This window comes from Pseudophryne corroboree, chromosome 4 (genome assembly GCF_028390025.1).
Source record: "Pseudophryne corroboree isolate aPseCor3 chromosome 4, aPseCor3.hap2, whole genome shotgun sequence".
In the NCBI taxonomy this organism is placed as follows: domain Eukaryota; kingdom Metazoa; phylum Chordata; class Amphibia; order Anura; family Myobatrachidae; genus Pseudophryne; species Pseudophryne corroboree.
In genome coordinates this window covers 34,102,591-34,114,718 of record NC_086447.1, presented here as the reverse complement: position 1 = coordinate 34,114,718, position 12,128 = coordinate 34,102,591, and the positions used below count along the sequence as shown (strand labels likewise).

At 51.3% G+C, this 12,128-nt stretch overlaps 1 protein-coding gene across 2 annotated transcripts in view; it reads left to right on the top strand.

Annotated features, from left to right (window-relative positions):
- Window positions 1–728: 728 nt before the first annotated feature.
- SLC5A6 (solute carrier family 5 member 6) overlaps window positions 729–12,128 on the top strand; it is a 44,007-nt gene continuing 32,607 nt past the window's right edge. The window contains exons 1-2 of one of the 2 annotated variants that reach the window (XM_063914971.1): window positions 729–895; window positions 2,383–2,481. The gene's annotated coding sequence lies outside the window, so the exon portion shown is untranslated. The remainder of the gene's footprint in view (window positions 896–2,382; window positions 2,482–12,128) is intronic. The other variant, XM_063914973.1, reaches the window with a different exon arrangement.

Here is a 12,128-nt window from a genome sequence, read left to right as displayed (position 1 = left end):
ACATTGCCGCCAACCACCCCCACAGTGTGACCATTTAAAAAAAAAATTAACTGGCGGGTGGACAGAGCAAATAGTATATATCTATCAATAGGCCCCAATTTTGTGCTCTTGATCTCAGCCTGCGTCTGCGATCCCACAGATGGGCGATTATGGGAGGATCTGCGAGCACCGCACCTACTGGGAGGTGAGGGGCCGCAGATGGGCATCTCAGTACGTCAGCAGGCGGCAGCAGCATTAGCGTTTTCACCACCATCCGCAGAGTAGGGATCGCAGCCGCAGTGCATCAGCGCCCATCTCTGTGCTAGGATAAGCAGGGAAGGGGGTCAGAGGAACTGAGAGGACGATTCCTCCCACAGATCCCGGCGCCCCAGGCAGCTGCCTAATGGTAGAGCCGACCCTGGGCGCGCCTGGCCCAGCAGAAGACGGCGCTGTTATAGGCAGAGGGGCGTGGCTTACACACAGGGGTGTGCCTTAATATAGGTGTGGGGGGGGGGGGTGACTGGTACACGTGCGGCCGCACGCCGGTCTCTTCTTCATACCCAGCGGTCACCGCGCTCCACATGCTCCCTAACCAAGATGGCGCTGCTGGCTTCACCGTCGCGCTCCCGCAGCCATCTTCCTGCCGCCCCGCCCCCTAGGTGGGATGTTGGCGGCGCAGCTCAGCCATTGGCTGCGTGCCTGTAGCGACCCGTGCCGCGCTCATGCATGCGCAGACCGCTTCTTGGCGCGTTTCCATGCGAGTTTTAGCGTGTCGGCCGCGATGGGCTGTGATTGGCTGGCCGGGTGACATCACCCCGCCCCCTGAGGCTGTGTGCTGGTGACGTCGGGGAGAGAGCTCGTCCTTGTGAGTCTATGAGTGTGAGAGAGTGTGAGGGGAGCCGGAGGCGCTGCGGAGGTGAGTGCTGGGCGTGCTGGGGCTTCTAGTTCTACACCCACTGTGCGTCATTCATCCTGCTGTGTGTGTGACTGCCATATGCCCTACAGCCTGCCCTCCTGTATGTGCCCCATACCTAGTCACATGTGCCATGTCCCTGCTGTGCCCCACACACGTGCCATGTACCTGCTGTGCCCCACACACGTGCCATGCACCTGCTGTGCCCCACACGTGTGCCATGTCCCTGCTGTGCCCCACACGTGTGCCATGTCCCTGCTGTGCCTCACACGTGTGCCATGTCCCTGCTGTGCCCCACACGTGTGCCATGTCCCTGCTGTGCCCCACACGTGTGCCATGTCCCTGCTGTGCCCCACACGTGTGCCATGTCCCTGCTGTGCCCCACACGTGTGCCATGTCCCTGCTGTGCCCCACATGCTGTTGCTGTGCCGTACACGTGTACCATATATCTGCTGTGCTCTACATCCTGGTGTCCTGTATGTGCCATACATACGGTTTCTGTGCCCTGCAGGGTGTAGCTGTAGTTATCATGCCCTGTGATAGTGTAAGTAGTATGTTGTGTGTGGTAATAGTCTGCGTGCACACACCCCTCATGGACAGATGTGGGTACTCACTAGGCGATGTGCTCCATGAGCGACCTCTCCTAGCGTGTCCCCCTCCCGGCACGGGTCGCCCGACGTGGGCATACACACAGTGCGATATCGCTAGCCTGGCCAGGCAACAGGGAGCCTCGTTATCGAGACGCGGGGCCACGCATCACTTCCTGCGCACACACTGGGGAATATAGTAAACGCCATCACCTGAGGAAGGGTCAAATGAGCGACGTCATTTACTATATCAACTAGTGTGTACGGCCTAAGTGTAGCTCCTGTGTGCGGCGTGTGTGGTAGTCATGTCTGGTACACTCGCCGGTATGTTGTCTGTCTCTCACGGCTACGCCTGACATGATGTGTACACATAGTAACTGCATGCACAGCGTGCCTGGAGGCGGGCGTCATCACATGGCGCACTGCGGATATACTGTCAGTTATCTCACACACACACTGTAATCCCAGGTACTGTACATAGTGGTGACCTTACAGTGTGCCTGTATGAGGGTGTCACACACTGTCCATGCAGCATCCTCACCTGTGTGTGTGTGTGTGTGTGTGTGTGTGTGTGTGTGTGTGTGTGTGTGTACACATATGGGGTGTATTGTGTGCGCTAGGTGTATTCATGTATTCCGCATGGGTATGTGAGATGGGGTGGGGGGTATTCCAGGTGTGTGTGTGAGCTTACAGATTTGGGGTGTGAGCGTACAGGCGAGGAGTGTATGTCAGCTGTGCGTGGCTCTGGGGGGCGTTGCCGCCAGTGTGAGAGTGCGTGGCTCCTGGGGGGTGTGCCGCCTGTTTGAGTGTGTGGCTGTAATACTGAGTCAGTGTAAATGAAGGGATGTTGGGGTCCTAGCTGCTCTGTTCTGATATTGGTGTCCCTGTCTTTATCCTGTACAGAGTCGGGTCTGTTGCTGCCGCCACCCTGCGCTGAGGATTTAGTAATTCCCCCCGGGTTACTGAGTGACGTCCCCCTGGGTAAGGAGTCTCCACCCTCAGGTGAGTTTCTGTATTCCTCTTAAGTCGCCGTGCTTCTCCGTCACTTGCTGCGTCTTTACCTTATTCTGGCTCCCTTACCTAGTTACTGCTCATTGGAGACACCCCCCTGTATTATCAGGTAAGTGCCCCTTTCCCTAGAAGTCTCTCTAATGTACTAGGAGTTGTAAGCTGGGTACACACCAGGCGATATATTGGCCATTCCAGCGAGCGGTGGATAGATCACTAGCAGGATGGCAGGTGTATGCCAGCGATATGTCTGTGACCCGACGTCATATACAGATATATCGCGTCGGCACTACGGCACGGCTGATGCCCTGGCTGTGTGTACGGCGCTGTCGGCACATTTGTTGCAAGGGCTGACGTCACAGCTGGGTGTGCAGAGTCACATGCCTGAGCGAATCATCGAGCAGCTGATAGAAAAGTGTATATCCTTACCCGGACCAGCCGCTGTGTCGGTGAGACGGCAGGTCCGTCGTCAAGTCATGGAGGTGTGTACCCGGCATTAGAGATCCATGCGTGGAGTTCTTTGGCGGCACCGTGCTGACCTGTGTATCCTGGGTAAGGTGGGAGGTAATAATGGTTACCCTATTAAAGGACGGCTCAGATCTTGGTGTTTTAGAAGACATGCCAGCGGAGGATTTAGCTTTGTGACCACTTGATGTCACTCTGGGGTCACTGATTCGTTGAACACTGCAAATCACGTGGCCGCTTCCTCTGCAGAGAGTCTGCGTTCCGTGATTGAGCCGTGTATCCTCTGAGCCTGGTACACGGGGCCCCACATATATGACCCTTTCATAGAAATATTTTAATTTGTTTTGTGCAAAATCCAATTAACTTGTCATTTACACTGTAATCCTCCCCGAGCTGCTTACGGCGTCATGTGACCACATATTTCCAGCCCTGGGCGCTGTTTAATTCCTCATCGCTGCCTGTTCTATTCTGCTTTGGCGGCTCTGCCAGTGGTCACTGGGGGGGGGGGGGGCGCGCGCGCAGAGATTTGCCTGTGGGGTGATTGCTTTACACCCCTGGTTTGCCTCGGCGTGAATCCTATAGAAGAGCTGCTGATGCATTGATCTATATGGGGACGTTGTCATAACTTGGAGGCACATAAGATGTAGGACGGTCTGTGTACAGGACATGACCGTCCCCCGTGTTTGTCTCTAATACCGTGCGTGCGCTTCGGCCCAGCTCCTGTGCGGCGTATACGAGTCGCCCTCTTGCAGGATATTGGGAGGAGAGACCGTTTTGTCACCCACAGGTAAGTCCGCACTCTGGGGCTCGGTTATAAAATGTCACATCTCCGAGCTGACGGCAAATAATTTAATATATTCTATTAAAACCTGGATAAATGACATTTATATATCCATAAAAAGAGACGTTCACAGTGAGTTAGTGTCTCTGTTGGTTATAATGCGCATTTCATATAGTCAGCGCGCCAAATTGTTCCGAGAAACTAATATTCAAACTTAACGTTCCTTAAGTTGTTGTATGGGGTATTGCCCCTATATACAGATGGTGCAGTCTGTATGTGCTTAGTATATAGGCCCTTCGGTCAGGCCTGGGCGCGGACGCTCGCAGTGGCCACATCCAGGTGGTCTGCGCACCGCCCGTTGTGTATGACCTTACACATTGCGGCAATGCGGCCGCAGTGTGATTGATGTTGGGGGGGGTCAGAGCGTACCAACGGGGGGGTGTTGGCAGCGTCTTCGGGGCTGTTGAGTGACGACGCAGACAGCCGCTCCGAGAAAAAATGGCCGCTGCCAGGGGTCAACTTCTGTTCTGAGGCGCCCGCAGTGCATCGGGAGGCGGCCTCACACAGGCTGGGCGGCCTTGCCTGGGTTTCTGAATATACTGTAATTGCGGTCCCGACGAGAATGTTTGCTTGTATGGGCTACAGTAGTTGTGCGGATTCAGAGCAGAAAGTCCCATGGATGATTTATCTATAACGCGTTTCGCCGTTACTCGCGCCTTTTATCAAAGGATAAAATGCAGAACTTTCATTTCAGATATTGTTTTAGTATAATAAAATATTTGCTGTCAACGTCGCCTCTGAGATGTAATATTGTAGAAGTGATATTGTGAGGGTAAAAGTGCGTTTTACCTGCGTGTGCTTCTTAGTATCCTGTGAGAGTGCGTTGGTATCTAGATAGCACATAGCTGTATTTTGCTCCTACAAACAATTAGTCATTTCATAGGGCTGCGGGTATTTGTGCCACGGGAACTCTATACCCTATTTTGTCAACGCTCCTTTAAAACTTGCCTTGTACTCTGAACAATAACCTTGAATAGCTGATACGGGTGGGGTTACTAGGTGCTACAACAGCCCATAACTGTCCAATAGAGTTTAGGGGTGGAATGTCCCTGCATTGTGTGGTGCTACTTGTTCCAGGGGTCAGGAGAGCTGCGGGCATCCTACTAATTGTGGATCAGCACACCAGGGGCTTTACAATATATAAATAAAACGGTGTAAACTGGTCACATTCCAACTTTTCGGAATGTAATCTTTTGTCCGTGCCGATGCTTTGTGTGGGACTTGCGTTTGATCTTGTTTTTATATGAGCACCACCTGGGGAAGAAGTTTCCGTTAGGAGGAGAGCCACCGCTTTGGATTCAGATTAATAATTGCTAAATTGGATTTAAAGGGCCTATGGTGTGCCAGGAACACGTTCTCCACTGCATTACACCTGTATCGCCGACACCAGGCAGGATGGATTAACGTTTACACCAAATTCTGTTTTGGCCAAAATGTGAATTTGTCAGATGTTTGGCGATTATTTTGGGATGTTCAGCTGTCTAGTTTAGATGATCCTGTGCCCCCTGTATCCTCTACTTCTTGCTCTCAGCTGACAGGAAGAGGACCCGGTGAGGTCGGCTGCTGCTGTAGCCAGGTTCAAAGATTCTCTCCTGCATAGCCGTGGCATGACGCACGGTTATTTCAGCTTCAGTGTGAACCAGTCTGGCTGTTGCCCTCAGCCCCTTTTTTTTTTTTTTTTTTTTTTTGCCCACAGAACTGCCACTCGCTGAATGTCTTTGTTTTGCGCACCGTAGAGACCGCTGCGCGGGGAATGCCCAGGAGACAAGTGTTTTCTGAGATACTCTCACCACCCCGACTGGCACCAACAGTCATTCCACAGTCAACGTCGCTTACATCACGTTTCTTACCAATTCTGGTGTTTGACCTGGACAACAACTGAACCTCTTGACCATGCACTTACCCGTGGAGTTGCTGCTACACAATTGGCTGATTAAATATATTCATTAATCTATGGGTCTACCTAATTAATTAAACATGAGGGTCTGATTCAGAGGTGGACGTGTCTTATGCCGCAGTCACGTTTCCCTCTTTTCTACTAATGCTACAAAGCCCTTCCCTTGTATACATCCGTGTGTTCCCGTCTAGTAACACCTCGGCAGGTGCAGTTAATCCATCTCAGTATGGCCTCCTGTCTAAGTAGCGGTGCGTCTCTGTATGTAGCGGCTCCCAGTGACACGTCTGCGACACTCTAAGACGCTTCTTTCTCCCCTCAGTGCTACATGGTGCAGAGTCCTCTCTCTCTCTCATTAAGGACAGGAATGTGCCTAAGACAGTGAATGGGTAAATGGTTTAGATAAACCTCCCTGGGGTTAATGAGTGACTGGATGAGGAGCATGTGATGTCTAACTGTTGGGAAAGGAAATATTTGTTTATTGTGAACGTAGATTGCTGCTTGGAGCAGTATGGAACAGCGCCTGTGTATCCTGTAGGGCAGAGGTTCTCAAACTCGGTCCTCGGGGGCACACACAGTGCATGTTTTCCAGGTCTCCTCACAGAATCGCAAGTGAAATAATTTGCTCCACCTGTGGACCTTTTTAAAATGTGTCAGTGAGTAATTAATACACCTGTGCACCTGCTGGGTTACCTGCTAAACGTGCACTGTGTGGGCTCCCGAGGACCGAGTTTGAGAACCTCTGCTGTAGGGTCTCTGCGCCTAGACCTGCCATCTGCTGGGAGGACCCGGTCCTGCTGCGGCTCTGAGGGCCAGTCAATAGCTACAGTGTGCACCGTTTTCTTTTGTTATGGTATAAACCTGCCCCACCTGCAGTGCAACATGGTTTGGCCCTGGTGCAAATTTACTCCTGTACGTTTATTGGCCGGATGTGAAACGCTCACTACACGTCCTGCACCCATTCCCGTTACCTGCCTGTCCGTCAGCGCAGCAGATATCACCAGAAACAAGTTGCAGGGACCATGTTTCTGAAGATCAGCGCACAAAATAAATCTCGGGAAAACTGAGCAGGCGCCATTTTCCCGGAGACTGGCACAGTAGACTCTGAGTGCACAAAGCCAGTGATGATGATGGGGGGTCCTACACATGGACCCTCTCCTCTCTTGTTCCGCCTCTGGCTGACTATCCCTATGCTGGCTTCTACATCGGTGAGCATTCCTCTCTTCATGTCTAATGAAGGGGTGGGCCCTTTCTGGAAGGGTGTCTGTGCAAGCGTTCTGAGGTGTTAGGAACATCTATGGTCTCTGCAGAAGAAACCTGAGAGATCAGAGTCCCCTTGTGCCGTATTAGACTCCCACTACCACTCGGACGTGGTGGGAACTGTGTGTCCGTACTCTAAGAGCTTACAGCCAGGTTTCTGATACATGACTCTTGCAACGGGCACAGTGTGCCTATAACCAGGCCATTAATCTATGGTTGCTGTTCAGCCTCCACTGTAGGCCGAGGTGATGCTACGTGATTGGCCGGGGTTAAATCCTGTCTCTTAACATTCATCTTCGTTCTTTCTGCTAGGAATACTCTTCAGTGTCTGCCTCTTGGGGTTTAAAGAAGAACTGTGAGGAATGTATTATGATGAGGATGAGTAATATTATACTGCTACTATTGAAGCTGAAGGAGGCCTCTTTATAACACCATCCTCAATGCAGGACAAGGCTGGTCAGTGACTGTAATGAAGAATTGCTCTGAGGAAGTACCTGTAAAGCCTGAAGCGCAATATTTGGTTTCCAGTTACGGCGCGGTCTGGTTGGCTCTCCAAGGCTCCTGCAGGTGATTGCTCCGTCAGGTTTTGCTCCTACAGAGGATGCTGTAGTCGAGACCGTTTGCGAGCGTTCTTGTTGTATTTTAGCTCTGGAGCCATGTGTATGCAACTACGGGTGTGCAACTGCGCCTTCATAACTGCGAAAGTACTTGTGTAGCATTGTCTATGCCAGTGGTAGCCAACCGTGGTCTTCGAGAGCTACCAGCAGTTCACGTTTTTCCAGGTCACCTAGCAGGTGCACTCATTACTCACTGACGCATTTTAAAAGATCCACAGGTGGAGCTAATTACTTAACTTGTGATTTTGTGAGGAGACCTGGAAAATGTTACCTGTTGGTAGCTCTTGAGGACCAGGGTTGGCCACCCCTGGTCTATGCAATGCTGGAGCAGTTACAACCAAACTGCATTAGATACGACCGCAGTGATCCGGCATCCCAACTCTGCATACTGCCCGAGTGCCGGACTCGCTGCTCCCCCCCCGTTACCCTCCGTGCAAGCACCAGAGGAGACCGTCATTACCTCCTTTACCCTCTGTCACCTTATGCTATAAAAGTTCCCGTTCTTTATGGATTTCACACTAATCTTGTTAATGAGTAGAAACCTGATATGAGGATTATAGGTAAGCCATACATTGCCTCCCATATAACAGTCACCCACTCCTTGCTGAGCCTTTACTAATTACCACAGGGAATGGTTGCTTGTGACCTTTGACACAGATCAAGATAAGAGTCAGTTGGGTTCATCCTTGTTTTCTTGCCGTTGGGCCAGGAATTCCTGTTACAGCCATGTTTTCATACTTTCCCCAGAGCCGCGCGAAGGCCAAAGCTGGCATCACACTCATATGGTCACTCTGCGTGCGGGTGTGGTTCGTTTTATCGACAGTATCTAGGTCGACCACTATAGGTCGACAGTCACTAGGTCGACATGGATGGAAGGTCGACAGTGTTTCTAGGTCGATATGTGCTAGGTCAACAGGTCTAAAGGTCGACTTGAGGATTTTTTTTTTTTTTTGGGTGTCGTTTTCTTCGTAGAGTGACCGGGATCCCAAATTAGTGCACCGCGTCCCCTCGCATGGCTCGCTTCGCTCGCCATGCTTCGGGCATGGTGCCTTCGCTCCGCTACCGCTTCGCTCGGCACACTTTACCGTTCCAATAGTAGTCCACGTGGATCGTTAAGTATGAAAAAATCCAAAAAAAAAAAAAAAAAAGTGAAAAACTCATGTCGACCTAGAAACCCTGTCGACCTTCCATCCATGTCGACCTAGTGACGACCTATAGTGGTTGACCTAAACATTGTCGACCTAGACACTGTCGATCTTCAGACCGGATCCCCTGCGTGCATGCAGATGATTATCGCTTTGTGACACAAGAGCTGACACTCACGGCGCTCTTCATCGTGCTGCTTTTCCGTAACGGTGGGGGTTGGGTTGTGGGAGGAAAGGGGGGTCTCTCTAGCAGAATGAGTGACATCTAATAACGTGATGATCCGAGTGTCTGACATCTCGTAGTTCTGGCTTGTTAGCTCAATGCATACACAAAGGATTCGAGACGATGGCTTGGAATAGATCTAGATAGATATAATATTTGAATGTGTGAGAACTGCAGCCAGAAGTCTAATACACCCAGGTCATGGCTTCTGTAACTTGCTGTAAGGAAGAAGAAAAACAAGTGCTTAGAAGAGTTGCGATGTGCTGCAATAATAATAGATTAAGAGCTACTGAAGGAACATCTAGGCCCAGATTTATCAAGCCTTGGAGAGTGATAAACTGCACTGTGATAAAGTACCAGCCAATCGGCTCCTAACTGCCATGTTACAGGCTGTTTGAAAAATGACAGGAGCTGATTGGTTGGTACTTCCACTGTGCAATTTATCACTCTCTAAGGCTTGATAAATCTGCCCCCTAGTGTGCGTACTCCTGTTCCCCTCCAAGGCTCATGTACACTTGTTTTACCTCACACAGGCCCACTTCAATCACGCTTTGCTCCCAACAGGGACTATGGTTGACAGTCCACCTCATCAGACAGCTTAACGAGCTCCCAAATCCTTCCCTGGCTATAGCGCCTGATCACCGGCCCTCTATTGCTGTGTGACTGCTCCGTATGACTGCTGTACCCCACTAAGCATTATTCCCTGTTGGCATTGCAGTGCAGTATGCAGTTCTTGCCCTCAGGTCTCACACTCCTATTGCACTGCGAGCCCTATTACCTCTGTGTAATACAGCGGATTTATCGCTGTTTGTTACAGACTGCAGTATAAGGCGCTGCGGCATAAGATGGAACCGCATAAATACGTCTTAATAACCTTCCTTCATGTTTCAGTCGCGTGTAACATGCGGGTATAGGCATGTGCGCAGTAATCCGTAACGCTCAGGGCTGTGGGGTGTCGCTGCGGCCTGAGTACAGGAATTACATGTGTAAGATGTCCCCACACTGCCCACGTCTCTCCTTATGTTAAGCGGCGCTCCTCGCAGTACCCGCACAGTGGTCAGGTCTTGGCGGCAGTAATTATTACCTCCTGAGAATGGGTGAGAGAGCTGCGCAGTCACTGCTGCTCGACCTTTCCCCTCTTGCCTGTAAGACAGCTCTTCCTGACCTTTGTAGTGTTTGGCAGGCACTACTGGAATGGCACCAGACACTAATTACCATTGCTATATAGGGAAGGTTGTGTGTTACTGAGCTGGGAGGTATACATGCAGTAACCTGGAGTGTTTATACTGTAGGTCAGCGCACACTTGCGTGGCTCTGCAGCCATGCTCCGAGGCCGAGGGTCTTCTCCATTCTATAGGGAGTTATAATCCTGAATAAATGATCTGCAGGTCTGACCCCCCCCTGCATGCACCCAGCTGGGTATGAGTCAGCCTGGTATCGCGCAGCCTGCTTGGGGAGTTAGGAATGAGCAACGCCTCAGGACTCGTGATGTCACTGGGAATTAGCATTTAATAAGCGGCTTCAGCCGCTCTGTCGCTTGTTCCTAGCTGCAGCTGGTCGCTTCCCACCGCCATTGACGGAATCATTATATCCTCTGCAATCTAAGAGCTATTGTGTCTTGCCAGCAAGCGATCCGGCCTGTGTTTGTCTAATGCATACATACATCCAGGCTGAGTGGCAGAACTCTGCCCCGGGCTCTCTGAGTCTCCGCTTGTATTTTGGGACCCTGATGCCGTTTTGAGATCTGCGCCAGCTCTACATGCGGGATGAGGTAGCCTCTGGTTGCTGCGTGTTACAGCACATCTTCCCTCTGCACAAGTTCTCAGAAATCCGCCAGCTCCCCGACATTGCCCCTCGGCTGGGAATAAGGCGTAGTTCAACATGCGGCCCTCCAGCTGCTGCTGAACTACACATTCCAGCATGCCCTACCACAGTCATGCTATTAGGGCATGCTGGAATGTGTAGTTCAACAGCAGTTGGAGGGCTCCATGTTGAATACGTCTTCTTGTAGCGTTTCGGAGTGCTGGATCTGTGTAGTGCGGACACGTCCTGCGTACTAGGATAGAGTGTCTGTAACCCTTCACACCCTGTGGTTAGCGCACAAGTGTGATGGCGGGGATGGGTCCGGTATCCTCGCACACAGTGCCCCCTAAGCTTCGGCCTGATTGACGGGCTGGAGGTGGCGACGGGGTCCGTTCCTCAAAACGGAGGTGACGCAGATTTGCTGACCTCTGCTGAGGACCTGGGATAGAAATCTGAGTAACCTGAATATTACGCACCGTGATCCGATGGTGTGCTTCCTTGCAGCTGTGCAATATCCTATAACACTGAATCAGACCCTATGTTCTGTCCAGCTCGGAATAGGACGGACCTATACAAATAAAAAACAATGGCTGCGTTTGCACGTGCGTTGTACGCTAACACTCAGTTTGCTCCCGGGCTCAGAGATCGGTCTCGCATCGGACTGTGCCCCATTGGAGGTAAGCATGCTGTATACGCGCCATCCTGCCCTGTACACTCCTATGCCCTATGGACCTGGAGTATGCAAGTGCAAATCCCGCAATAAACGCAAGTGATGACCGTTCTGATGCGCGGGTACTGGAAACGCACAGGAGGCCTGCTTGTAGAGAGTTTTATTACTTTGTACCAGATGAGAGGCCTCACTCACCCGCCTGGGTACGCTCGCAAGAAAGCTGCAATGTCGCCATATCCACCCTGCGGTTTCTGCTCTGTCCTGTACATTAATGGCTTTATAAAGCCGGGGGATGGATGGCGCGACCTCCCGTATGGATGTAAAACCACCATGTGACCCAGTCGCATATTATTACGCTGTTTTACAAAGGTTTGTGACACCAAATCTAAGTGAGTGCCAGGGCTTGTGGCATGGTGGACTTCCCCTCATCCCGCCACTACCTGGAGGCTAATACCCTGCAAGAAGAAGCTGAGAGGGCAGGTAACACAGACTCCTGTCCAGGAGAAGCAGATGGTTGTAGACACTGAGGGCTAAATTTACTAAGGTGGGAGATTTTTAGAACTGGTGATGTTGCCCATGGCAACCAATCAGATTCTACTTGCCATAACCTGATTGGTTGCTATGGGCAACATCACCAGTTCTAAAAATCTCCCACCTTAGTAAATGTACCGCTGAGATGGGGCTGCAGTGTGCTGGTGGCCCGGGGGGAAACCCATACATCGC